This window comes from Falco peregrinus, chromosome 1, assembly GCF_023634155.1.
Source record: "Falco peregrinus isolate bFalPer1 chromosome 1, bFalPer1.pri, whole genome shotgun sequence".
NCBI classification, from domain to species: domain Eukaryota; kingdom Metazoa; phylum Chordata; class Aves; order Falconiformes; family Falconidae; genus Falco; species Falco peregrinus.
In genome coordinates, this window is record NC_073721.1 from 4346406 (window position 1) to 4372096 (window position 25691).

The 25691-nt window shown below is 44.0% G+C and overlaps 1 protein-coding gene across 4 annotated transcripts in view; it reads right to left on the reverse strand.

Moving 5' to 3' along the window:
* Positions 1–10273, reverse strand: part of ZRANB1 (zinc finger RANBP2-type containing 1) — a 46707-nt gene extending 36434 nt beyond the window's left edge. The window contains exons 1-2 of one of the 4 annotated variants that reach the window (XM_055800923.1): positions 10012–10273; positions 8815–8929 (exon numbers count right to left, since the gene is read on the reverse strand). The gene's annotated coding sequence lies outside the window, so the exon portion shown is untranslated. The remainder of the gene's footprint in view (positions 1–8814; positions 8930–10011) is intronic. The other 3 variants (XM_055800800.1, XM_055800857.1, XM_055800750.1) reach the window with 3 other exon arrangements.
* Between the last annotated feature and the right edge of the window lie 15418 nt (positions 10274–25691).

The following is a 25691-nucleotide window of genomic DNA, read 5'->3' on the forward strand; positions in this document are numbered from 1 at the left end:
CATCAGTTTCTTCCCAGTTGGGAAGTCCTTAAATAACATTATTATGACAGGTTATATTATACTCCTCTCAATTTAGTTATTCAGTGTCCAAAAGGTATTTTTGAGCTCTGTTTCATTAAACAATCAAACCCTTCCCCGTGAACAGGGGACACCGATTTAAACCAGTCTACACTATGGATTTTTTGCTGGGCTGGTGCTGGCATCTGTGCTGGCAGAAACCTCGTGTAATCACACTGAACGAATCAGTGTTCCCACCTTAACTCATTTTGCTCACGTGTACGGATTTTCAAACAAATCTAACTGCTCCTGCATTTGCACGGAAAAGAGAGCTTAGGTATCAACGTAAGCCTTCAAGCAAGACCTGCAAGGCAGAAGAAATCCACCCTTCTTCCCCCTGACCTAGCTGCCTCTCTCAGGCTGCTCCAGAAAGAAAAGCGGGCTGGTTTATTTATTTTTATTTTGAAACACTGAAGCAACTTTTCGGAGGAACAAAATAAGCGGCAGCATCTTGTTCTGAAAGAGAGGACCCTATAACCAAAGGCAGAATCTGTCACCGCAGCAGCTCAGCAGTGCAGCGGTAACACCTCTCACACACCCGACCACAAAAAGGAGCGCAGAGGAACAGGACTGCGAGTCAAAGCAAAAGATCAAACAGCAGCACTTTCACTGACTGTATTCCTTATGTACGATGAAACATGGTGTTTTTAAATGTACACCTACCAATAACGGGTCTCAGTCTAACAGCTGTAATTGCTCAGTAACAGCTGGATAACATTGCTGTGGAGTTTATATACACACAGGATGGGCAAACAGCTTTAAGAAAAACTGCCTATGATTAACCCTAGATAGTCTGACGTACTTGCAGAAGTACTTGCTCCCCCTTGTACACCACCACCTCAAGTTCTCTTCCAAGTACCCATAAAAAAATTACCATGCTTCTTAGAAAACTGAAGTTCATTTATACACAAATAAACTTTCTAATTAAAGCTGTAAGAAGAGAACCTGTTAAAAACACACATCTGGATGATCACCTTAAATGGTTACGATAAAATATGCACTAGTCTGAATTCAGGTAGTTACAGCTGGTTTTGTTTTATAGAACTGCAGAATGTTTTTAAGAGATGCCTAAGATGAATTCGAGTCAACTGTTCAAAGTCAGAAACAAAGCAATGGATTGATTTCACTGTTTCCAAATACATTTATAAACACTGCCGCTCTTGCTGACCCTGACCACAGTGTCTTTCTAAATCTCACATAAACTGCACCAAGGGGCTCAAACAAAAATTTTGCAAATTTTTTTAATACAGCCAGTAGGAAGGTCTAGAAAATAACATAGCTGTACACAAGCTTAAATAAAAAAGGCCAGTTTGTTTCTTTCAAAGCTGTAAACTCTCTGAAAACCTCCCCAGTGATTTGCTACATAAAAGACATGGTTATTTAACTGGCTCAAATTCACTTTTGTTATCTGGGTCCAAGAATCCTTGTGAAGTATCACACTGTCTATACACTTCAACAAAAACAACTGACATTTTTAAATAATCTAGTTGAAATTTATTGCCAAGTATTAAGAATCAATTTTCACCTAAATCTGCCTCACCCAGTAATTTAGGGTGGAATTTTACTAACGCTTTCTTCTTTTAATGTACTATACTTGCTTACTCCACCTTCAGCTAGCTATTCTGTTCTTGCATGACTGCTTTCTCAAGAATTCGGCATAAACTTCAACAGATCATTATATTAAAAGCATAAAACTCGAACCTAAGCTTCTATAGTTAGAAAGGAACCAACAAGTTGCATTGTCATCTCTGCATATTAGTTTTTAAAAGAATTAAGAACACTGACCTTGTCAATGAGACAACCAAATCAAATCAGTGCTGAATCTGGAAACTCTGCATTAAGGGCAATAATTATGTATTATAATAAAGAATGGAAAGATTACTGCAAAGTCACAAATGTAGAAGCATTCTCTTTATTAGCCTGAATACATTGAAGCAAGGAATTTAACAAGTAAGCATAGCTGCTTTGATTGTTAGGACAGTTCTTTAGAAATGAAAGGACACTGTCCCAAACAGATCAGCAGAAAGGAGAAAATACTCTGTCATCTCAGGAAGAGAGCACCGAAATAGTTTTCTGCAAGCTGCTCTACAAGGTGGGGGTTTTTGCTTACAAAATTTTTCTTTCTTTACAGAACACCAGCCAGCTATCTGCAGTGCAGACAGCAGGAACTGGCCTCTCACTGCTGCGATCATCACAGAACGCAGAAAAAAGCCCTTTCTGATAAAATACAGATAAAAAGCAAGAACCATGCTGGAAGACAGAGGCTCTTGTCAAACCACATTATCCTTCCCAGTCTTATCCCAGTAAGAGCACTGCTCTCAAAACACGAAGTATCACCTTTGCTCTCCTCCGAGTAGTAGAGTTCCTCCTTTGCTCCCAATAACATGGATAACAGGGAGAATGTTGCTGTCTTAAGACAGGCGTCATTAAGATTGACACATATCTCAGTTCTGAAGACCAAATCATTGCTATGTAAATCACAACACAATCTATAAACTGTAACATTAACGGTGCACGAGAAAAGAAAAACTGAAAATATTTTGCTCATAACTGAGTAACTATTTACAATCTAGTACGTTAAATGAGTTTTAACATTTTTCTTCAATTTTGATAGTCTGGGCTGTCAACAAATACTCTGCACTGCAGATTTGTAGGTGTGACCTTTGTTACACGTAAGAGTGTATGACAAGTTGCAAGTGGGCAATTAGTTAAAAATCCAGAAGACTTGATCTTTCACAAAGAAACAACGCTGCAAGAAATGCAGTTCCCTTAACCAAAGTAATTCTGACAAAGTAGAAACCTTCGAAAACATTCAGAAGTATGTTCATTGGGTGAATTCTGACAGGCTTTGTTTATATATAATTAATAAAAAATTGTTTTAATTTTGATTTATGGATACGCATCTCATTTCAAAGCGCCCTAAGTCTACTGCGTTAGGTACTTATGATATTCAGAAAAATGATGCTGGTTTTGGTTCAACTTTCTTTTCAATATTCCATTCACACTTCCAGCCCAACTGCTATCACTTCAAATAAACCCTAAAGCCTGACTTTTCGTAAGCAAGAGAATTTATATGCAGTTTTAATGCAAAAGGATAGCTAATTTTGCAAACGTTCTATGCAGTAAGTAGTCAAACGTTTTGGAGGTTACAGATCCCAGGAGACATCTGAAATACAAGATCTGACTGTGAACTTCAGGTTAGGGTGTAGACCTAACTATACAGACTCTTGCACAAAAGCTGAAAACTCATCACAGAATTAACAGGTATTTGACAATATTCAGCATTCACTCTTTCTGCTGTCTTTTTTTATTTTGATGTTTATCCCTTGAAGCATTTTTGTGCTCTTAACCACTACAGTTAATGTTGCTGCGTAACTCGCAAAGTGCAAGTTTCCATTCTATTTGCTACTCACTCCTCTGGGTCAAACTACATATAGCTCTATTAAATTTGTGACTAAAAGCAAGGAAAACTTTAACTGCTGTAGCAGCTTGCAGTTCAGTCCTCTTTCTTATTTCAGGAGAGAGTTACATTTTTCAGTTTTTTTTGGTTGGTTTTGTTTTGTTTTAAACTCAATTGAAAGTGAGCAACTACTTAATGAGATGTTACTACACATTAGGATGGACCAAATACAACCACTTACTTAGAAATCAATACCATTTGGTAAAACGAGAGTAAGCAGATCAACAGTTACATAATACACAGCATCTCCCACACAACCCTAATCAAAAAAACAAGCAAAGTGACTCAAAATAATGAGCTCTGATGAAATATTCACATAAATACAGCCAGCAACATTTAATGAATGTGATCATCATGAACAGTCAGCAACAGATAAATACTGACTCAAGATGTACAATACAGCAACATATGTAATAAAACACAACAGAATTGTTAAAACTTCATTTTTAAGACATGTGCATTGGACAAAGTACAGAAGTTGAACAAGGGCATTCTTTATTAGAAGCAAGATCAAATACAAAAATACAGTTTATCTGTGTTTAGACTATATGCCTAAAACACGTGACTCAGTTTTGTTTAGATCTCAGCCATCCTCACACAAGATGAGGAAAACCAGATGTCATGCTCTGACTAAAAACACACTGTGGAGTCACACATCAAACTTGAAAACACTTAAACCTGTCCAACAACCAAGGAACATTATATTAAGACTTGTACATTTGACATTCAGTTCCACTAATTATCCTCTGGACCTCCTCAGTACTGGCTGATCATAAATTAGATCATGGCTACATGCAGACATAGTCACCATTTGGTGGAGAAAAACCACCTGCCTCCAAATGAAACAAGGAAACACACACTCAACATCAACTGTTGTGTAGTTTCCTCCTAATTAATGGCAAACCACTTGCAGACACAGTTAAGGACTGACGTCGGTATACACATGTGCAATTGGGCTATATTTAAGACTAGTTCTAGTAAACCATACAAGCTACACTATTAGCCAGCTCTTCTTAAATACTGGGTAAATAGCAAAATACTGAAAAAGGGGAGGGATGGTAAAAAGAGAAGCCAAAGTGCTACTATCACAGCACACATAAAAACCACTAATCTGTGTGTCACTGCTTCACATAGTGCAAAGAACTAGTAACCAATACCACAAGAAAAAGAAATTCAAACTCCTTCTAGAGAAGGAGTGGTATCAGTTTTAGGGAGGGGGGGGGAAAGACATAATTATTTTTTTAGCCTTATGATTAGTAACCTGCATTTTGCTCATAACTATCCAGCAACCCCCAAGTTATTCACCACAATGTACTCTGAAACTTTTTAGCATCTCAGGGTAACAGCTCTAAACAGTAAACCTTCTGCTTTTGAGGGGTGGGGAGTAACTTACTCCTAGAGACAACACTGAACAACCTTCTTGAAATAAACCATTTAAAAGCCATGAGGTGACAATTATTTTTATCTCCGCCAAGCTAAACAGTAATGCAGAGAACAAAACTGATGTACGTAGCTCAGCAGACCACCGCAACCCTTCAGCAAGATAAAAATTAGCTTCTGAACAAGCACACAGTAAAGGGAAGCCTTTACAACCAAAACCTAAATCCACAGGCTCATCCGACAGATTGCATAAATGACAACATGATGATCAGATATTGTTAAGACACCTAGTACAAAGTACTCCTGACTTACCATGGTAGCATGAACTAAAAAAATGGAAGAGAAAAAAAATAAAGGCCTAGCATGAAAACAAGTATATATTCAACACTTCCTGTAGCTGCAGAAGATTTAAGACTGAGACCTGGAGATTGAAGCTGTTTCAGGGGAGTATTCAGATAGCAGCAACTAATACACATGCCAGCTGTCTCTACTGAATCCCTGCTTAGATACTGGGAAGATGAATGGAGACAGAAGAAATACTTTCAAGCCCATCAGCCTGAAAGAAGTACAAATCAACACTTACACAATGCACTTACAGTCTTTACAACCACAATAAACAGGATTCTCTCCTAAACCGACAATCACCTTCACAAAGCAAATTTCCTGTTTTTTGCTAGAATTATCCACATTATGAAGTCTATGACAGTCATTTTTCTTCCCAGCTAATCAATGCACCGAGTCGCACGGTTATCAAATGAATAGACCTACAAAAGTGTGTGCAACTTCAAAGCCACTTGATCATAGATTACATAAAATATTACTTGATCACAATAGTTCTCATCTACTGGAAACAAAACTGATCACTCAAGTTTATTTTTCTTTCCAGTGTCACATAAACCATGGTTCTGACAATCTTCTTTAACTCAAGAAAACTAACTCCTGACTATCTCTAGAAGATAGCAAAACTCCAATGTAACTCAGAAAAATTTTCTTAACATCTGTAAACTCCCCGCCAACTCTGACTTTTTCCGTTTCATTAAAAACAGCTACTCAAGACTAGATGCTAAATGAAATCAAAGTCAAAGAATCACATGGAGGATTTTTAAACCATAACATTTGTTTACAATAATAATGGCAAACATAACCCAAATAAAACATCACCACAATTGGCTTCTGGCAAGGTGGGAGTAAGGAGAAAAAAAAAAAAAACCAAACCCAAAAACACACACACACAAAACCGTTGCCTCCTTGCTCACAGGTGATAGTTTCAGAAAGAAGCCCTACTGACACTTACCAAAACAGACACAGGTCCATACTTTCAGACCCCCATCCCCTGGACAGCAGGTTGCACACCTGGTATTCATTTTGTACCTAGCTCTCATTACTTCAAGTATTTTCAGATCAAGTCTGAACTCAACCTTTAAAGACAGATGTAAATTCTGTGCCTTCTCCAGCATCTGTTTTAGGAGTATTTTCCTTAATTTAAAATGCACATGTGAATACAAGCAAAATTAGCAGCCATTCTTAGCAAAAAAAAAAAAAAAAATCCACCTTACTGGGGAAAGAAAAAAAAATACTACTGCATTATTATTAGCAGAACAGATCATATCACGATAAACTCAAATAACTGAAGGGAAAAATGCCAACTTAATTATGCCTGCTGTACAGCAGAAGATGCAAAAGGGCTGCAAACATGACTGCTTCACAGGCAAGATGCTCTGTACATACCAGTAACTATGCTATTTCCAACATATTACCCTCCCATGTGCCTCCTAAAAAAAAAAAAAAAACCCAACAAACAAAAAACCCACAACAAACTACCATTTCGTCTTCCTTCTTGAACCAAGGTCTCCATATCAGCCCCCTCTTGACAGCTCCTTCTTCAAATGTCACTGCACTCATTCTATGCTCCACCCTCTCCAACACCTCTCCTGGTCTTCAGCAAAATGAGGTTTTGCATAAATGGGACAGCAGCACAGAAAAAAAGGTGTTTTAAAAAATGCTAGGTGGATACAACTACAGTTCAACTGCAGAGCTTCTGAAAACCTGCCCATGCCACAAAAGAAGGAAACACAAAATCATCTGTATTATTAGAACAACGAGTTCTTAGAATTGACAAAAGTTCTCTTAATGTATGTTAACTGTAGGACACCAAAAAGGTAACAGTCCTATCATTAATCTTGTATTTCAAGAAAGTTCCAAAACAATTTACATACATATGAAAAGTTGCGCTTCAGCAACTGATGCTGCAAAATCACACACAGCCACAAAATCAATCCAATCCTGTGCAAATTAAAGCAATATCAGCTATGCAAGAAGTGCTATGAAAAAGAGTAAGTACCAGGAAAGCGTCTGAATTCCTAATGTTTGAGATCTTAATTAGAAGATAGAAGTTTTCTTTTTAAGGTATAACAAATTCCATTCAACTGACATTACAAAGTTATAATTATCTGTGATTTAACTGATTTTACCAAGCTATGCCATTTGACAAGTGAAGCAGTAAGCTCTTCATCAGCTGTGTTGAAAAAAATTCTTTCAACTCTGCCTCATTCCCCTCTTCATATGCAGTACTACTTAAAAAAAAATAAAAAACTAAGAACTCTGTCACAGCTAAGCCAGCCATTTTCAGCTGCCAAACTAAAGTTTAGTTCCATTTTAGTACCAGAAGACTGTGGAACATAATTCATGCAGTTAAAATGAGGATTACTTGTTGACATAAATTCTGAACAGCTCAAAATAACCAAGTCTTCAAACTTAGGGGGGAAGAAGGGGCATGAGATTGCTAACAGAACTGGCAGTAGCAGTTTAAATGCTTTGCTGTGATTGGTAGATGGTATATCACAATAAAGAGCATATTGACCTGAAGTTCTGTACAATCTTGACCCAGTGCAAAACCGGTATGGCAAAGGGAAGCTGGAAAGAGAAACTCCAACACCTAAGTTAATACCACATGAAGGAGCCTGTAAATCTCACGTTAAAGTGCCTAAGAGTACATCTGATTATTTGATTGACTGTATTAAAAATAAACTCCCTTACAATCAGTAAAGTATTTTCTACTTACACTTCTGACTTATTTACAGATCCATCTTGCAAAGAACACCAAAGACGGATGGGATTTCCCATCCCCAAGGAATTTACGTATCGCGTGATGTACAATTAGCATGGCAATACACAAGGCCAAACAGGCTGTACACAAGGTTAAATAGGACTGAAAATGTTGCCCTGACCAATTTTGCATTTTAACTAGTCTCCCATTTAAGTCATGCCTCTGTGATGAATCCCATTGATGTTTTACGCCACTGAGCATTCCAATTAAATTAGTATTTTTAATTATACTTCTGAGAAAATGCTAATGGATACAACTCTACAATAACAGATCATGGCCTCATTGGTCATACCCATATGCCAGTCCTCACTTAAGCAGCATAAGAGAAGTAAAGGTAACAATTTCTTTTTTTCTTCCAGAGTTACACCACGTAATTAGTTTCACAAATCCTACAAAATGCAACACATCCAAAAGCATTATTCTCTTTTAACGCTGTGACAGAATTAAATCAAAAGTGATCTTTTACATATGACATGCTAGACTCCGCATGCTGAGACACCAATTCAACTCAGCCTTCGGAAGGAGGCAAATGAAAGAGTTCCAGAACACCTCCTGCTGCTTACCTGCTTCCCCACCTCTGAGTAACCACTGGAAAAGGAGAGGGAGGGGGGGAAAACCAACCAAAAAGGATTCACAAATCTTTCCTACAGTCCCCAAAGACCAAATGCTAAATAAGCAGAAGGGAGAGCAAAACTTCAGTGCAACAAATATCTCCTGAACTACTCTTACAAGGCTCTTCTCACACCAGAATGAGCTTTAACACAGCACGTATTAGAAAAAGGAGGAACTTAATAGACAGAAGACAACTCACCTTTCAATCTGTGCATCAACAAATGTATCAACGTGTTAAACTCACATGCCAGCTTCACCACTTATGACACAGCAGGTTGCTAGTGAGCAGAGACTGTTCAAGCACAGCACAAAGCCTGTCAAACAACATTTGTGTACTACACCGGCTCCCAAGAATTCTAGAAAAAGTTGTCATTATTATCACTGAAAGTCACCGTGGCAACAAGAAGTTCTCAGCGGCTGCGCTGTGTCTACAGAGACCCAGATGAATCGTCTCCCATCACCTCTCCCACCCCGCTGCTGCCGGGAGAGCGGCTGGGTGCTGCGGGGCGCCGGGAGCGGGGGGACCCCGGGACTGGCGGGCACTCTGACCTCGCCGAGAAGTTTACCTTCCCCTGGCAGGCAGCTGCCGCAGCGTGGGACTGCGAAGGCAGAGCCAGAAAGCTGGGAAGGGGTTTGCCTCACTCGTTCATAGAAACTTTTCTCATCATTTTTAACCTCCGGCTCCCAACAGCGAGCTCGGCTTTGAGATACCTCCCACGGCGCGCTCCGTTCCTGATAAAGCACCGACGATACGCGGTGTCGTACGAGGGGCAGCATGATGGAAGTTGTGCTAACCCAAAATTCACAGGCACAAGCCAGCAGCTCCCATCACCCATCCTATCGGGCACACAGACCCAACCAGGCAGCTCCAAAGGGAAAAAAAAAAAAAAAAAAAAAAAAAAGAGGAGGGAGGGAAGAAGTGGGAGGCAGCAGGGGCAGGATCTCGCCCCAGCAGACCGAGGTACCGCAGCCCAGCGCCGGGAGAAGCCGCCACAGGACAGAAATCAGAGTTTCCTGCCTTTGTAGCGAGGCTCCAGCCGCCGGGGCACGGCCGGCCGAACGCCGCCTCGCCGGGCGGAGGGCGGCACGCCGCAGCCCGCTGCCCGAGCGGAGCCCCCTTCCACGCGGGACGGTGACCCCAGCGGGGCAGGGCCGGTCACGGGGCCACGGAGGAGGCGACTCCCCACACGGCCCCTCGGCCGGGCCGCCCCCGCTCCCGCTCCGCCGGCGGCGGCCGAATCCCGGCGGGTCACCGGCCGGGGAGCCGCCGCGGGCGGGCTCGGTTCGCCCCCGCCGCCAGCCCCCCCCCCCCTTCCCCCGCGGGGGGGCTGCCAGCTGTTCCCCCCAGTGCCCCGTCCTCCCCCAGCGCTGCCCGAGTAAGGGAGAGGGGCTTTACCTCGCCGCCGCCGGGAGCCGTCCCTCGGGCACACGCTCGCCGCTGCAAACCGCCTGCACCCCGTGCCGCCGCCGCCGCCGCCGACCCCCCCCCCCCCCCCCGGCCCGCTGGCTGCGGCGTCCTCTCCCCGCTCAGGACATGGTCTCTCCCAACGCGGCGGGCTGCCGCGGCCGCGGGCGTTCCCACTCGGCGCGACGGGGGGAGCCACTCGCCCCGCTCCCCGGGCTCCTCTAATGGCGGCGGCTGGAGCGGCCCAAAGCAAAATAAACCCCCATACGGCCAGGAGCCCGCACGTCAGCCCGGCCTGCCAGCCTGCCCGGCGCCCATTGGTGGAGCCTGCTCGCTCCCCTCCGCCAATCAGCTTGCGCCTCTTTGGGAAGAACGGGTGATGTCATCCCTGCCGCTGGGGCGCCTCGCTGCGGGGGCGCTGGGCCTTGCCCCGCCGGCCGCCGCGCGCAGCGCGCTCCGTGCCGGCCCCGCCGCCCGCGGGCCCTCTCCCGGCACCGCCCACGGGCTCCGGCGGCCGCCCCGCGGCGTCTCCCTCACGCATCGCCCGGTCGGTCCCCTCGGGGCCACCCGGCCCCCAGCGGCCTCCCCGTTGGGGCTGGCGCTCGGCCCTGCCGGGGCCCTCCCTGAGGCAAACCTGGGTCCGCCTCGGTCAACAGCGTCGGGGGTAAGGAACGCATTAGAGGTGGAAACAAGACCGGCCACTTGGCTTGACGGTGGTGTATCCGCATAAGAATTTCCTATGGAAATAATCCCTCATGAAAACCCCCTTGCGATGGCATGTGGTCAGGCAGCAGCCATCGAAAATACCACTTGTGTGGCAACACATCCTTCCAGCATCCTGACGGGAAGCATCTCCTGCATGGAATAAATAAAGAGAAAATGGCAATGGATTGTCTCACACTCAGGCTATACAACCCCCAGCCTTGGTAGATTCCCGTTAATTCCTTAAGTTCTTCACTGCAAAATATTCCCTGAACACTGGTAAGAAATAAACTCGAGATTTTCTCCACATGTTGATTCCAGCCATTCCTAACTCGGCATGGTGAGTGTGTGGGGTTGGGGTTCAGGAAGTTCACCCTGGCCCGAAGGACTGTTCCGTAGCAGTCATGCAGTGCAAAGCCCATTCCTCTTCTCAGGCGACAAGGCCAGTAGCAATGGCTCTGCCAGCCCTTGGGTTCAGGCCTCGTGCTAACTATACAGTCATATCTTTTCTTTGTCTTCAACTCAAAAAATTGTGAGTCTGCATCTTCCTTAAGCTGCTCTTGCAGGCTCACTGACAGAAAAAGTGTATTTGCCCACATCCTCACTTTTCCCTAATAGCTATAATTTGATACCTGACTTTTTTTGTTCCATCACAGTTCCTACTTTTTATTTCAGGCTTTCTGAGATGTTCTAGTACTTTTCTGTGGTTTCATTCCCTGTTCTGAGGGTGATAGAGGGGACTCTGTTAGCTAATGCCTTGGGCTAGGTGTTGCATTGGGAAACTCATCCCCTTCTGACCAGCTGCATCCACCCTGTCTTGTTCGGTCGGCATAAAAAAAAAAGCACCCGAGATGTTCAAGCAGAGCAGTGATGCCTTGCACTAGAGAAAATCTGTTTGTCCAGCAAACAACTAGAGCTAAGGTCAGGACAAGTACAATGTAATTGCTTATGGAGACTGAAATAGAAATTTGTCTCCATTTGCAATTAGATTAGTTCTCTACAAACATGAAAAACTGTTGGAGGGGAGGGTAATGTGATTTGTCTTTCCCAGACTAGTTATTTACTAAATTCTCTTTCAGACTCCACTGAACAAGATGGGCCCCAGTCTGCCTTTTGGGAAACATACCAACAATTACATATATTTAGCTATAGAAAAGATGGGGACAACTCTATTTTCTTTCACACACCCACATATAAGATCCAGATGAACTTGGATAAGTCATGTAGAAGTCCTTATCTTAAGGAATTGTGCCATCTCTGTGCTTAGAAATAACACAGAAAACGTTTCCCTTGCTCTTGGCAGCTAGGCAAGATGATGGAAGAGCTGTCATGGAAGCGAACAAGTAGTGGGGTAAATCCTAAATGCTGCCACAGCTGTACAACAATGGGGAATTCCCAGAAATAAATGTTCCAGATTAGACTGCATTAAAAGATAGGAAAACACAATGAATATATAATTTGGGGGGAAGTATCACTTCAAATTTTTCCAGAATATTTCCTAAACGTGTCAGAAAACCATTTGGTGATCACAGGAACATATTTGAAGCAAAACACAGTGCACTGCAGCACATTAGGAACATTTAATATAATTTCACAACTCAGAACAGAACTTTAATGAAGCGATATTCCTATAATTTCAAAGACTTTTGTTGCATAGGTAAGAAAAACAGTATGACCAACTGAAAAAAACATTTTGAAGAATTCTAGAGAGAAGGTATTTTCATATCTGCACAGTTGTTCTGCAGAACTGAAGCATTACAAGTAATGAAACCGGTACCTGTATCGTGTATGAAGGTGAACACATAAGGGAAAATTGAATTTGAAAATAGTCACCAGAGCTGTTAGTTTCAAAAGTGAATCCTGGCAGCATCTCCAAATTACTGGGCATTTTTGATGTTGGCAACATTATTCCTAAGGCCATGTCTTTGGCTTTCTCTCAGAAAACTGCTGTCATCTCCCACCAGGTTTACCTTGCAGGGGTTTGCCATTTGTTCTAGACTTAAACAATAAAATACAATAGGAATGACCTTTCAGCAGTTCAGAACGCTGGTATTTACACGTATATTTTAGCCAATAATAGCTTTCAGACTAATAATTTGGAGAGAAACAAAAATCTACATGACTTGATAACCCAGTTCTCAATAGATTTGGTGTTTGATCACCTTTTTCTTTTTTAAATGTCAGAAAGATAATTCTATTTTTGTTAGAGGTAGCAGAAGTTGTATGCAAGTACTAATTTCCTATATTCCACCCCAAATTTTAATTTTATTCCACCGGTTTTGGGACAAATTTTAATTCCCTAGTAAGGAATTTGGAACAGTCATGTTCATTTGACAGCTTAATATGTTATTTTGGGAACTTTGCTTTGCAGAGCTGAATTCACTCATGCCTTAGAGATTATGTGCCTTCACACAGAGGGTGTGCAACTGCCCTCTGCAACCCAGAATAAACCCATAGCAAAACTATGTGCCTTCATTCACATCTAAAAATATGATTTGCATACGTATGTCTTCCAGCTTTCTTCTTCCCCCTGCTTCTCAAACATCATAAATGTTCCTCCAACACCCGCTGATTTCTCCCCACCTTCCTCAGCCATCCCAGGTCTCTCTAATCTCATTTCTTTCCTTCCAGTTCTGCTAGAACAAGAAAGAGCTGCTCAGGAATGAACCGATAGTAAATTTCCTTGTCAGAACTCACAGATTTCATGAAATCCGAACGGCGCACACGAGTCGTGCAATTTCGCAGAAACACTGGTGGAACCCAGCTAAGAATCCCACCTGGTTCCTGCTCCTTGTCAGCCTGGAGCTGCACCACCGGCACTTGTGCAGCAGCCAGTAGCACAGACTGCCTGAAGCAGGAACCCTTTGTGCCTCTGAGGTGCGAGCCTTGCTGGCAGCCAGCGAGGCAGATGGCTGGGAAGTTCCCTTCCTTTTCTGCAAAGAATTTATAAATTTAGGATTTTTTCAGAATATCCCAGAATTGCAAATTGCCGCTATCTCCTATTAAAACAAGAGCTCTTTGCACCACGCTGCCTTACAAGATGCCTATTTTTTCTGTCCTGATGCTCACTGCTAGTAAAAGGTTTCTTCCTCAGCCCTCCCTGATGCTTCTGTTCTGATTCACCCTGCTTATAACCGAGCAAATGACACTGAAAGCTATAATTAGAAAGAAAGCATCAAAACGTTTCACAGTAGCATGTTTCCAGATGTTGTGTACAATAGCTGGGGAACTTAGTAAAGCAAAATTGTGCTTCAGGTAAGCAAAAAGACAAATACCAAATTACTTCACGCTGGCATGGAGTGTTTTTGTGCTGCAGCAGAATTGCCTCAGCCTGAGTGCAAAGATTACACCTAGTTAGCAATGTGTAAGTGCAGATCTCGCTCTTATGTAATTCTCTTTACCCTGGTAACTACTGGCTCTCAGGCAGAGCAGTGGCTCCCAGTAGGCAATTCATCCTCGGCTTATCCAGGAGCAGAGATGTACGTGCTCACCAGATGGTTATTTCTCACTAGATGAACTTTGAATATGCACAACTCCCTACTCACTCTGGCTCTTCAAATCCTGCTCTTGCCATTGCTTTATTCAGTGTTTTCAGGCTTTTTATGAGCAAGGAAGATTTGCAACTGAACTGAAACACTTAGATAAAGGGTGAGGAATAGAAATGCATGAAAATCCAAAGGAAGCACAGTTTTTGAAGCTATTGAGAACAGAATATTTTAAATAGTTGACTGATTTCTTATCACTTTTCCATCCTCTATCTGAGTCAGCCTCAGTCTTCACACCCAGTAGATCTCATATTTGTGGCTCCTTTTCCCACTTTAGTTGGAAACATAAAAATATTCAACTATTGCTAGATCACTATCCCCGCTATCCAGACAAGGATGAAGTCAGAGAAGGCATAATGCCCCAACCAAATCCATTCTTCAGCCTGCCACAGCTGTTGGGTGTTGTTACAGGCTGCCACCCTGAGACCTGTAAGCAAGCTTCAAATATTTGCAGCTGACCTCTGGCCAGGGAAGGAAGACGGGGTCCTTCCCCCACGTTACCGCATGCTCCTGGTCATGATGGGAGAGCTGCTGCGCTCACACTGGCCCTGGTCTGGCCCCATGGCTGCATCCAGTGGGAAATGGCTTTGATGATTCTACCCATTCTGTTGGCTCAGGTTTAGCTGTTTCTTAAAAAAAAAGCATCCTTCAGAAAATATTTTCAGAGTCACAAGTTTTCTCCTGACTTCCCCAGGAGCTGTGCACGGAGAAGGGATGTCATGCGTGCAGATAAGCCCTTCTCCTTTTTGGTTGTTTTTTTACTAGAAGAAAAGTAAGGGTTTACCCCATACCCTGAGCCACCAAACACATTGGCACGAGGGCTGGGGAAAGAGCAACTGCAGAGGAAGGTGGTCCTTTCTGCCTCGCGGTCTGTACCTCCAGGAAGAGCTCGCCATCTTCTCCCGGTGGGTGGGCAGAGGTGGGAGCAGCTTACATTGCACAGCGAAACACTCACCCACATGTTCCTGCTCTTCTTCAGCTACAGGGCTGCCCTGCTGCAAAAGCACCATGGCTTGCAAGAGGCACCTCGCACCTCTGGGTATTGGGTGTACGCCCAACGGGGGAGGGTGGGGGGTGGGGGGGTGGCATGTGTGATTGTTTCAGGGACAAAATAGCTAGGAAAGATGGTGAATAAATAAATATAGCTAGAAAACACTGTGCACAAATATGACAAAAGTATGCGCTGAGTTGTTATCTCCTCAAGCACTTTGAAATGTATTTCAGTAGCAAAAAGAAAAAAGGTTAAAAGCGAGGAGCACTTGTAGTGAAAGCTTCAACACGCACCATATTTTTCTTGCTTTCTCTCTGGTTCTACAGGGAGAGGAGGAAGGGGGTGAAGGAGTAAATCCACTGGGATAGGGCTTTCCAGCTGAAGGGTTTGAGCCACATGATAGGCAAATCTTAGAAACTTTTCCCAGTTGGGCAGACAGTGAGTAGGTGAAGGCATCTGTGCTGGATGGCCAACAGAAAAGCAACGCACATAATATAAAATGGGATAAAAATGGGAACCTGGGAGGCGATGGGGTGGCTGTAGTCCAGCGTGCACATTCAGTAATGTTCTGGAGCCTCCAGGAGGCTGCAGGATCTGCCCGTCCCAGATGGTGAGCACAGTGTGGCTGCTGCCCTAGCTCTAAGCATGCATCAGCGGGTTTGTCACAGCAAAAGAATGCGGGGGGGACGGGACGGGACGGGACATGACACCACACAAAGTGAAGAGGAGAAAAAGAGGGAAGGAATTAAGGAAAATGTGAAACAGTCTTAAAAACAAAGGGAAAAGAAAAATACAACAGGAAAATACAAAGAGCTCTTTGAATGCGCTCTTGAAGAAAGTCATGAGGGAGGGCAAAGACAAGTAACAATGCAACTATAAAAGGAAGCAGCAGCCTGATTCCCTTTAGGAGCATGTAAGACATTTGTGAGGACTTGAGACAAAAATCCATGAGAAAAATGGACTAAAATCCATAAACTAATTGCTGTATAGAAATGTCAGGCCAAAAGAGTCTGGATTCCTCTGTGCAGTGGCCAGCATCTCTCTTCTCCTCAACAATGACAGAGTTAACCACTACCAAACACCGGGACCCCTCCAAAACGCTTCTGCAGCAGAAAAAGAAGTGTTGACAGAATTGTGGGGTGAGCGTAACACTGACTCCTCCAACGCTGCTAACTGAGGTTAGATAAAAATACCACATTATACAACCCCTGGTTTTGATGCCTAGGGTAGGTAGCTCCCTCCTCCGAGTACTGCTGGCTTTCCTGAGCCCCACGGAGGCATCACCTCCCCGAGCAGCCCATGAAGTCATAGACGCCGAGCTTTGCGGCCGTAGGTTTGGCTGTGGAGCTGAGAGGCAAGAACTCAGGCGTGTGTCTGCTTTAGGTGAGCACGCTCCTCCTCCTGTGTAGCAAGGCAGTGTTACCAGGTGGCATTAAAGTGCCCCAAACCTGAGCTGAAGTTGGGAGCCATTAGTGATGGGCGAAAGTGAAAAGGGTCATTACTGTAAAAGAAGGCTGCCCGTGAGCGTACGAGGCAACAGAGAAGGGAAGTTCTTGCGTGCGGTTTGCAGAACACAGTACCTCATGCCCGGCATGATCAGTGTCAGCTAATCAGATTATTTGATGAGCCAGAGGGAGCAAAATCTGTCTTCAAGTTGACGTAATCCACTGGTAGACTGCTTAAGGATTCTGGATATGTTCACCCCGTGCTTCAGAAGCCTTCTCCTTACCTATTTATTGAGACTTACCCTTTTAATGAGCAAATCTAGGTTTAAAACACATACAGTTCAAATGAAAATCAGAAAACAGGTAAGAGTGAGGCTGGATGGGAGCGTAGCTGGCGGAGCGGTGCCCATTGCCACGCTGCCGGTTCAGCAGGGTAGTGACAGAATATCAGTAACACCAGGATAGTTTAGTGCTAACAGTGGAGACCTTATAAGGATGGTAAGTGATGAAGCTAAGGAACACACAAGCCTGGAATTAAAATGTGAAAAGGACGTTTTCCTGGAAAGTCCTGAATTTTGGAAGAGAATAGATTTTTATTTTAACTCAGGCCTAGCCTCGGCCATAAATTCTTATTACTTTAATACTTTTGCCTTATTTTTGAGATATGTTCTGCAAAAAATCTATACCTTCTCCCAGCACTTCTCATCACAAATAGGCTGCTTCAAAAACCGGATTAAAAGTAGCTTTCAATCTTATTCTTACTTTTAATCTCATAGAAAACCATTTAGCAGGATAACTCATAACTCTATGCCTTATTTACAGGTACAGCAAGGGGAAAATAAATCAGAGAAACAGAAAAATAAATAATTTTCAAATTACTTCCCTGGAAGGACAGTTCTTTCATTGCTTTTATTCCTAAGCTTAAAATAAAATTTAGTAATTATACATTGAGCAACTATTGTTTACTTGTACCAGGCATCACAAAAGCTGCTGTGCCTTCCTTTCTTCTATGTTATGCTAAAATTATGGGTAGAGACAGAATGAAATAATTGCACTAGCACATTGTCTAGGATCACTGTCTCCCTCCCACTGCACAAAGAAATGCTGAAGCAAAGCTAAGACATTTATCGAGCAGCAGGAGCTCATTAGCTTGTTGTCAGTGCTCTCTCCCATTGATAGCTCTTACGTGGCTATCTAGTAGGTAAGCAGCATTATAAATAGCTTTTTTGTAGCACATGTTTCTGCTTTCATATGAAAGATATGTTTGTTGTCTCTCAAATAATACTTGCCACCCTGAGAAGTACAGATTCTGTGATTCAGGAGCGTGTTGCTTCAGTATTCCAACCACATGTCTCAACTGCATATGAGTTTGTCTTGCCTAAGCTGTTTGAAAACAGTTTAAGGTTCAATAGCCTCCACTTCCATAAGACAGACGGCTCTGGAACTGCCCATGTCCAGCGACAGTTGTAACTTTACAGGGCTTTACCACAAAAGGAAAATCTAGAGTATATATTGGGATTGTATGCAACTGAAATCACTTAAATGTTACAGCAAGATAGATCTTCCATAGAGGTCAGAGTAAGGACTGAGTATTAGAGAATTCAGAACTATATTCAACTGAGGAGTAAACTCCTGTTCTCAACAACTGATGCTGTAAGCCAGCCAGCTCCATGTATAATCATTTGTCTGTACATCTCATTACTGGCCAAGCAAAACAAAGCAGAGAGGGTGAGCCATTGACTTTACGTTTGCCCAATGAAATTCAGGTTAATCAATAAAACCAATTTTCCAGAATTATGCAAAATGTTGAGCTCCCGCTGAAGTAATTGGAAATTGGTGAAGCTGCTCGGTCTCACGAAGGTCATACTCCTCTGCTGGAGGCTGAACCTTTACAAACATTGAAATCCTTGACCGGTGGTGGTAGGGGGGTCGCATGCTTCTCTTCCCAAACGTCGCAGTGCCCTTCTTGCTGTGCCAGAGGTTTCATGTAGCCCAGTTTCCCCAGGACTTCCCACCATACATCTCTCTGTCAAGTCAACTGCCACCGTCAAGGGGCCTGGGAAAACACCCAAGGGCCAGGGAGAAAGTTCGGATTTGGACCTTTGCCCACAAGCCATATTTGATTGGTATAGAAAAATCACATTACGCTGAGTACATTAGTAATATTTGTTACACCACTGATGTAGACAGAATCCAGGCTATGCATGGCAGAAGCAGAGGAAGGCCGTTCAGATGAATGGGGCTGATTACTAGCATCAAATTAGGAAGCTTATTTCTCAAATGGAGCAAAAACCCGGTTGGATTCATGCTTTCCTACCACTCTGCGGAAGAAACAGAAGTTCTGCCATTTCATTTTGGTGTTCTTTTGTCTCGCCATCCCGGCTTTGAATTTGCCGCTCTCTTAAACCGAGTATACTTCTTGCCCAGAACAGGTTAGTCCTCAAGAGGTTTGATGTTGTTCTCGGGCGCTCAGTGGAGAGGTCAAGTGGAGCTGGTCTTCCCCTGGAGCACACATCTCCGGAGCTGAACCGTATTCGTTTCTTGGCTGTCTTCCTCTCACATCAGAGAATATTCCAAATAAGGTCCCCCTGGTGTATTGCTCAAAATCAAAATAGCTTCATCATATTTAAGTTTGCGAACCCCTTGAGAAAAGTCCCTTGGATTTTGACTTCTCTTCAGAGCTGCTGACTGCCTCAGCATATGGTCCTGTTAGATCTTCTCAGTCAAACACTGTTAAATCACAGTTCTGTCAGCTCTCATATTTCAATGTTTTTCTTGGAATATTTGCTTTCTGTCCTAGACCTCCTGCCTCTAGAGTCAAGTGATTATGTTAGACTGAGGTTTTATTTTCAAAGTAGATTTCTAATCCTCAAGGCAGTGGAGAAAAGCATAAAATATGGACTAAATATAACCTCAGTGCAATCTGAGGGTTCAGAAACTAGAAGTTAAGACAAAAAAAGAACAAGTTCCTAAAAGTAGTTATTTAAAAATATATTTCAGATGTTTTTGAGGATGAGAAATTGGTTTTTTTCCCAATGTTTCTGACTGCCAGTTCCACGATGCAGAAGATGCTTCTTTTTGTGCCAGTGCTGGACCAATATCCCAGCTTAGTACAGAGGAATGAATAGATTTACTCTCGCCAAGAGGTCAGTCAGGCTGAGGTCCTTACACCTAGTAGTAATCATGGTCTTCCTAACACATGCCAGGAAAAATAAGGATATTGGCATCTGTGTTCTGGATTACAGTTTAGGTGGATATGTTCTGTTTAGCATTCCTTTTCTTTCTGTACCATCAGTTGAATTTGGACTGCGTGGCTGCAGTTATCCATCCTGAAGATGACTGTGCCATAGCTCTAGCTACACTAATTTCTTTGTATTTGTAGGCATTGTCTACAGCTTTACACAGCTTTGGTGTTAAATGTGTATCGGATAATGTCATGGAGTCATGGGATGATTTGGTAGGAAGGGACCTCCAGAGGTTTTCTGGTTCACCCTCTGCTCAAAGCAGGGACAACTCTACGGTTAGATCCAGCTTGCAAGTCAGACCATGTTGCTCAGGGCCTTGGCTGAATCCCTCCAAGGATGGAGATCCCACAGCTTCTCTGAGCCCTGTTCCAGCATCTGACTGACACCAAATTACTATTTTTTTTCTAATATGTCGTCTAAGTTTACACTAGTTGTTTCCAAAATATGTACACACTGACTCTTCCCAGTGTAGTAAGCCTATATGAAGTTTAGCCAGGTTGTTTTTCATTGAGAGATAAAGTGACTAGATGTGGTGGGCTGACCTTGGCTGGATGCCAGGTGCCCACCAAGCCTCTCTATCACTCCCCTCCTCAGCAGAACAGAGAGGGGAGAAAATAAGATGGAAAAAAAACTCTTGTAGGTCAAGATAAAGGCAGTTTAATGAAGCAATAGCAAAAGTCCTGTGCACAGGAGCGAAGGAAAACAAAAGATGCAGGTGATGCTCGGCCACTTCCCGGGAAGCAGGGCTTCAGCAGGCGTAGCAGTTGCTCCAGAAGACAACATTGTAAATAATGACTGCCCCCTCTTCCTCCTCCTTTCTCGTAGCTTTTATATCTATATGGTATGGAATATCTCTTGGACACCTTGGGTCAGCTCTCCTGGCTATGTCCCCTCCCAAGATCTTGCCCACCCCCAGCCTACTGGTGGAGCCAGCCGTGGTGCTGTGCCAGCCCTGCTCAGCAGCAGCCAAAGCAGGGGTGTGTTGTCACCACCTTTCTAGCTCCTGACGCAAGCACAGTGCTACGAGGGCTGCTGTGGGGCTCAGCCGGACCCGATACACGAGAGATCATGAAGCCTCACTTTGCTGAGGCTGCACGAAATAAGAGATTCTAGATTAGAAACACAAGCCTTTAATGTAGAACACCAAGATGATGTTTGGCTTCTTTTTCTTCCAGCCTAATACTGGAGGGGCCATGACAAAAATCATGATTTAATTAATATTTATCATACAAGTTTACAACCAGAACTGATTAAAGACCATTATTTCTTTTCTGCTTGAATTTTCAAACTTCTGAAACACTTAATTCTACAAAAGAAAAAAATATGGAAAACTTGCCAGAAAAAGAACAATGTTATTTAATACAAAAACTAAAATGATCAGAGAATGTGGGGCTTTTGTAACTTTTTCAGAAACTCTGGAACTTGCTCTCCAAAGCTGTGTGCAATCTCCTAAAGTCTCCAGTGTCCGTGCCCAGGAGCCCAGCGTGCCTGGGTCAGGGACGGACTCTGAAGCGATGGGGATGTCTCATCATAACACGGGGCTTCCCCAGAGGTACACCATCAGGTTCAGGCCACCTCCCGGTCATCCTGGCAGACTGGCAGCACTTGTTAGTGTAGCTCAAAAATGTGCTGAAACTTGTTAGCTTGTGCAAAACATTTTGGTTTTGACAAACTGCAATTTCCCACAACATCTGCATTTTTGGACGCTGTCTGGCGAGCAGTATTTCCCATCTAAAAGGAAGCATTTTGTTTACCATCTAGCAGCCATCTCTCCAACAGCCATTACCTACAAGTTGTTCTGAGATGTGCAATCTTCTGAACGCAAGGAGAAAGCACCATACACAGCTCACCACCCTTGGAAATGTCTCAGTACATCTCACTGCATCTAAACTGGGCTAAACAAGTTACATGCTAGGCACACTGACCCCCGGGGGAATACAAACAATCTCGTTCAGACTACAGTCACATTATAAAGACCTAATTTAGTCCTGATGTTTCGAGATGCACATGCAAGCTGCTTTTTACAAGGTCACCCCCAGCAGAGACAAGAATATTTTTTTCTTTACTATTAGCATGAAGACCTTGAGTTTTGAAAAATGCCCTTGCCTTTCATCATCATCTGCATGCTATTTTTTTCCATCTTACTTGCATTAAATGGTCAGTAGAAGAGGCTGTAATTTATGCAGCACTCCAAACAGCTATCTCAGGGGTTACATGTAATGCAACCACCTTCATTTTAAATGCTATTTTTAAATAAATGGTCTCAAAAACACCGTATAGTTTTAAAACTAAAAAGACAATGGAGGCTTTGTGGTATGGATGGAAACCTGAACTGCATTTGGTAACAAACGAAAGCATTCAGCCTCAAAAATGATAACTAAGAAGAGACGGATTTTAAAAAATGGTAAAAGAATGCTAAAGTAAGACATTTTGACATTTAGGCACATTCTCTCCCTCTCCTTATATAGACTATTTTTAAAAGGTGAGTCCTGATCCTGTGTAATTGTCCTCAGGAGCTGGTACCAAACACTTGCCACAGGAAGATGACTTCGCTCTGCCAGTCACTGATGACCCTTCCCTGTGGTACCCATTTCCTTGGGTGCTCTGTTCTTCTCCATCACCGTGACAACACTTCCCATGCCAGAGGAAATACTTAGCTTGCATCTTCCTGTAGAGTAGCAATTTCCCCATTTTCATAACTCAAGCCTCCCTCAGCAGAGCAGCTGCAGTATCTGCTTAGATTGTTGAGTATTTTATTTTTTTGGGTTTTTTTTTTAAGTCTTGATCAAATTAGTTCGAGGGAAAGATACCTACAGCATCTTAAAGAACAGCTGCTCTTTACAAATCAACCCCAGGAAATATTTTGTCTGTTTATACTATGAATTGGCAGAACACAGACTTCTGCGTCCTGAAGTATTCCATCATCTCCTATTAAAGAAGTAGGGAGCTGAATCTCGGCTCCTAGCTACAGATCACAAATGTAAGCGGGAGGAAAGTAAACATCCAGTTTAGCCTGCACCTCAATGTGTTTGCCAAGATCTATATCACATTATCTAGTTCCAGTTCATCTGAAGTCTCTCAACAATATCCTTAAGAAAATAAGTGAGTACATTGTGGGTTTTTTTCTTTTACTGGACATCAGTTAGTCCACAGTGCTCTCACATCCTCCTTGGCTAAACTGATACATCTGAGATGGATAAAGATGTCTATAGACAAGGAATTATTTTCTAACCTTTGCCTGGCCAGGAGCCAAAGCAAGCTGTGTGATGTCTAATCTTACATTTGCACAGCGTAGCATGAAAAAGAAATGTACAGTGGAAGCCTGAAGGGCAGAGTCAGCTACTCCTCGGTCTGCTTTTCAGCACTAAGTGACATGGAAGTCTTTCCTTTCATTTAAAAAACAAATTTTTAAAATTTTTTAAATTTTTGTTTTGGCACAGTAACATCGGTGGTTGTGGGTTTGGGGTTCAGAGGCTTTTTTTTTCCTGCAGGATTTCTAATGGCAGCAAGGGTTCCTGATCCTGCATTCGTCATGCTTCTGCCAGCTTCCTGCAGAGCAGCAAGGACAGTGCCCGCGAACCTGTGTCAATCTGGTAATAAACAGTAATAATAGACTCTGAGCTGTCACAAGAGGTTACGACCAGGCCTTGTTTGGGTGATGGAGAATTCAGCCATGTCTGATGACTGTCAGCTGAGATGATCTCAGAGGGAAGGGAATCCGCCCACAACAAACTGCGTGTTGCCTGCCCACAAATACAATTTACCCCGCCACGGCGATGTCCCCAGCTTCTTCCCTTCAGCATCCCTGCTCCACTGTGCTCCCCATGCACCAGAGCTGGCATTAGCCAGCATGATCCTTGCAGGGGCACTCTCTGCTCTTCCCCACTCAGGGGGTCAAAATTGGATTAATTTTCTTTATTTTCTCCTTTTTTTTTTCTTTTTAAAAAGAAACCAGAATTTAAAAAGAATTTGTTTTCTCCTAAACATGATGTAAGTTCTGTGTTCTCGCTATACCACGGCTTGCGGGGGGGGGAGAATTTTAAGCCCTGCAAGGGTCCCACCTTTAGGGGTTCCCGACACCCTTGTACAAGTGATGGAGCTTCTACCAGACCTTGCAGGGTGGGGGAGCGGTGGTGATGAGCGAGCCCTACTGCCCAGCTGCCCTAGGACCGGGCTGAGCTCCTTCCCCCAACAGCAGGGCAAGCAGCTTCCCCATTTTTGTTTAGGAAGTCACAGTAATTACAGAGCCGTCATCTCTTCGTTTCAGCAGGCAGCATTAATCCCGATGCTGCTGAAACCTCAACATTTCCAGCTTTCCTCAGGAACGCTAAGTGAAGGATGGCTTTCTGTGGGAGCAAGCTCACACCCACGCTCCTCTTCTGTGGCAACACCGGGCAAGTGGCACAGCCACTGTAAATTCATATTTTGCTGGCCTCCTTGCCCAGGAGCTGGGCCAGAGCAGCCTGGAACAGGATCTGTGCTCCTGCTTCCCGCTGTGACAAAGAAGGTGCCACAGGAGGGCACAAGGAAAGTGAGTCATTCCTGTGATCATTAATTAATTAGTGCCCTGCTGCTCCTCCAGGCAGGCCAAACAGATTACACACGGCAAAATTGACATAAACAAGTAGAAAAATATGCTCATAAAGGAATGTGGGAAGGCTTTCCATCCCGAACCTGCCAGCGCCCCAGGCAGCAATCCAGCCTGCTCCCTTTCCCGGATGCTCGTAGGTGCTTGGATCCATTAGGCCTCTCCCTAACAAAGTTGGGGTTCCCAGATTAGAGGATGCTCAGAAATGATTCTCCCTGGTGACACGAATGATTCTGTCTCCAGCCGGGATGGGTAATGCTTTATGGTCTGACTAAACTGCAGCCAGGGCCACCACATCCCAGCAGGTCGTCTGTGTCCCTCGGTGAAGGGCAGGCACCTCCACCACCCGCACTGAGACCAGGAGTTAACGGCAATCGCCACATTGCCATCTCCAGGTTTCTGAGGAACCTCCCTCCGCATCCTGTGCTGCCAGAGGACTGGGGGAACGGGGAGGATGGCATCACTGCCACCACGGTCAGGAGCCTTCGCGTTTGCTGAGACCCTCCTGAACGGGGCAGACAGGAGCCCCACGCTCTGTCTCGCCTCCCTGCCCTCAGGGAACTGTGTCTCTTTAGAACTATTCCAGATGTGCACAGGCGCGCTTTGTAAGAAAGCCGCCAGTAAAAGCCAAATCTCATCTGGATTTGTGCGCTCCCTTATCTCTTAGTGTTCCTCGCCTTGGACAGCAAAAGCAGCTGCCTGCCAGAGTACAGCCTTCCCTGGCGTCCCCTCTGCGCCCCGTCCCAGGGCCACCCCGCAGGAAAAGGCTCACCAAAAAAAGGCAGTATTACTAAAAAAAAAAAATAGGGATCTTTCAGCCCCCACCTGCTCAGAGAAAACCAGCCTGGGGGTGGACTCAGCAGGAGGGTCCCTGCTGCCTGCCTGCCCTTGCAGTCCTGCTTGGCTTTGTGTCCTGCTCCCCGGAGCTGCTGGCGGAGGGCAGGCAGGGGCTGGGCACAGCAGAAGACAGCAAAGGTGAATGATGCTCCCAAGAGTGTGGGCTGCCAGGCGAAGAGTGCTGCCAGGGGCTTGCTGTTTAAGTTGCCTGATGTATTAAACAGAGGTCAATATCAGATACATAATCTCCATCCTTGTCTTGGAGCATAAGCTTGTCCAGGGCACGCAGCATCCCATCACGGCTGCGCCAAGGCACAG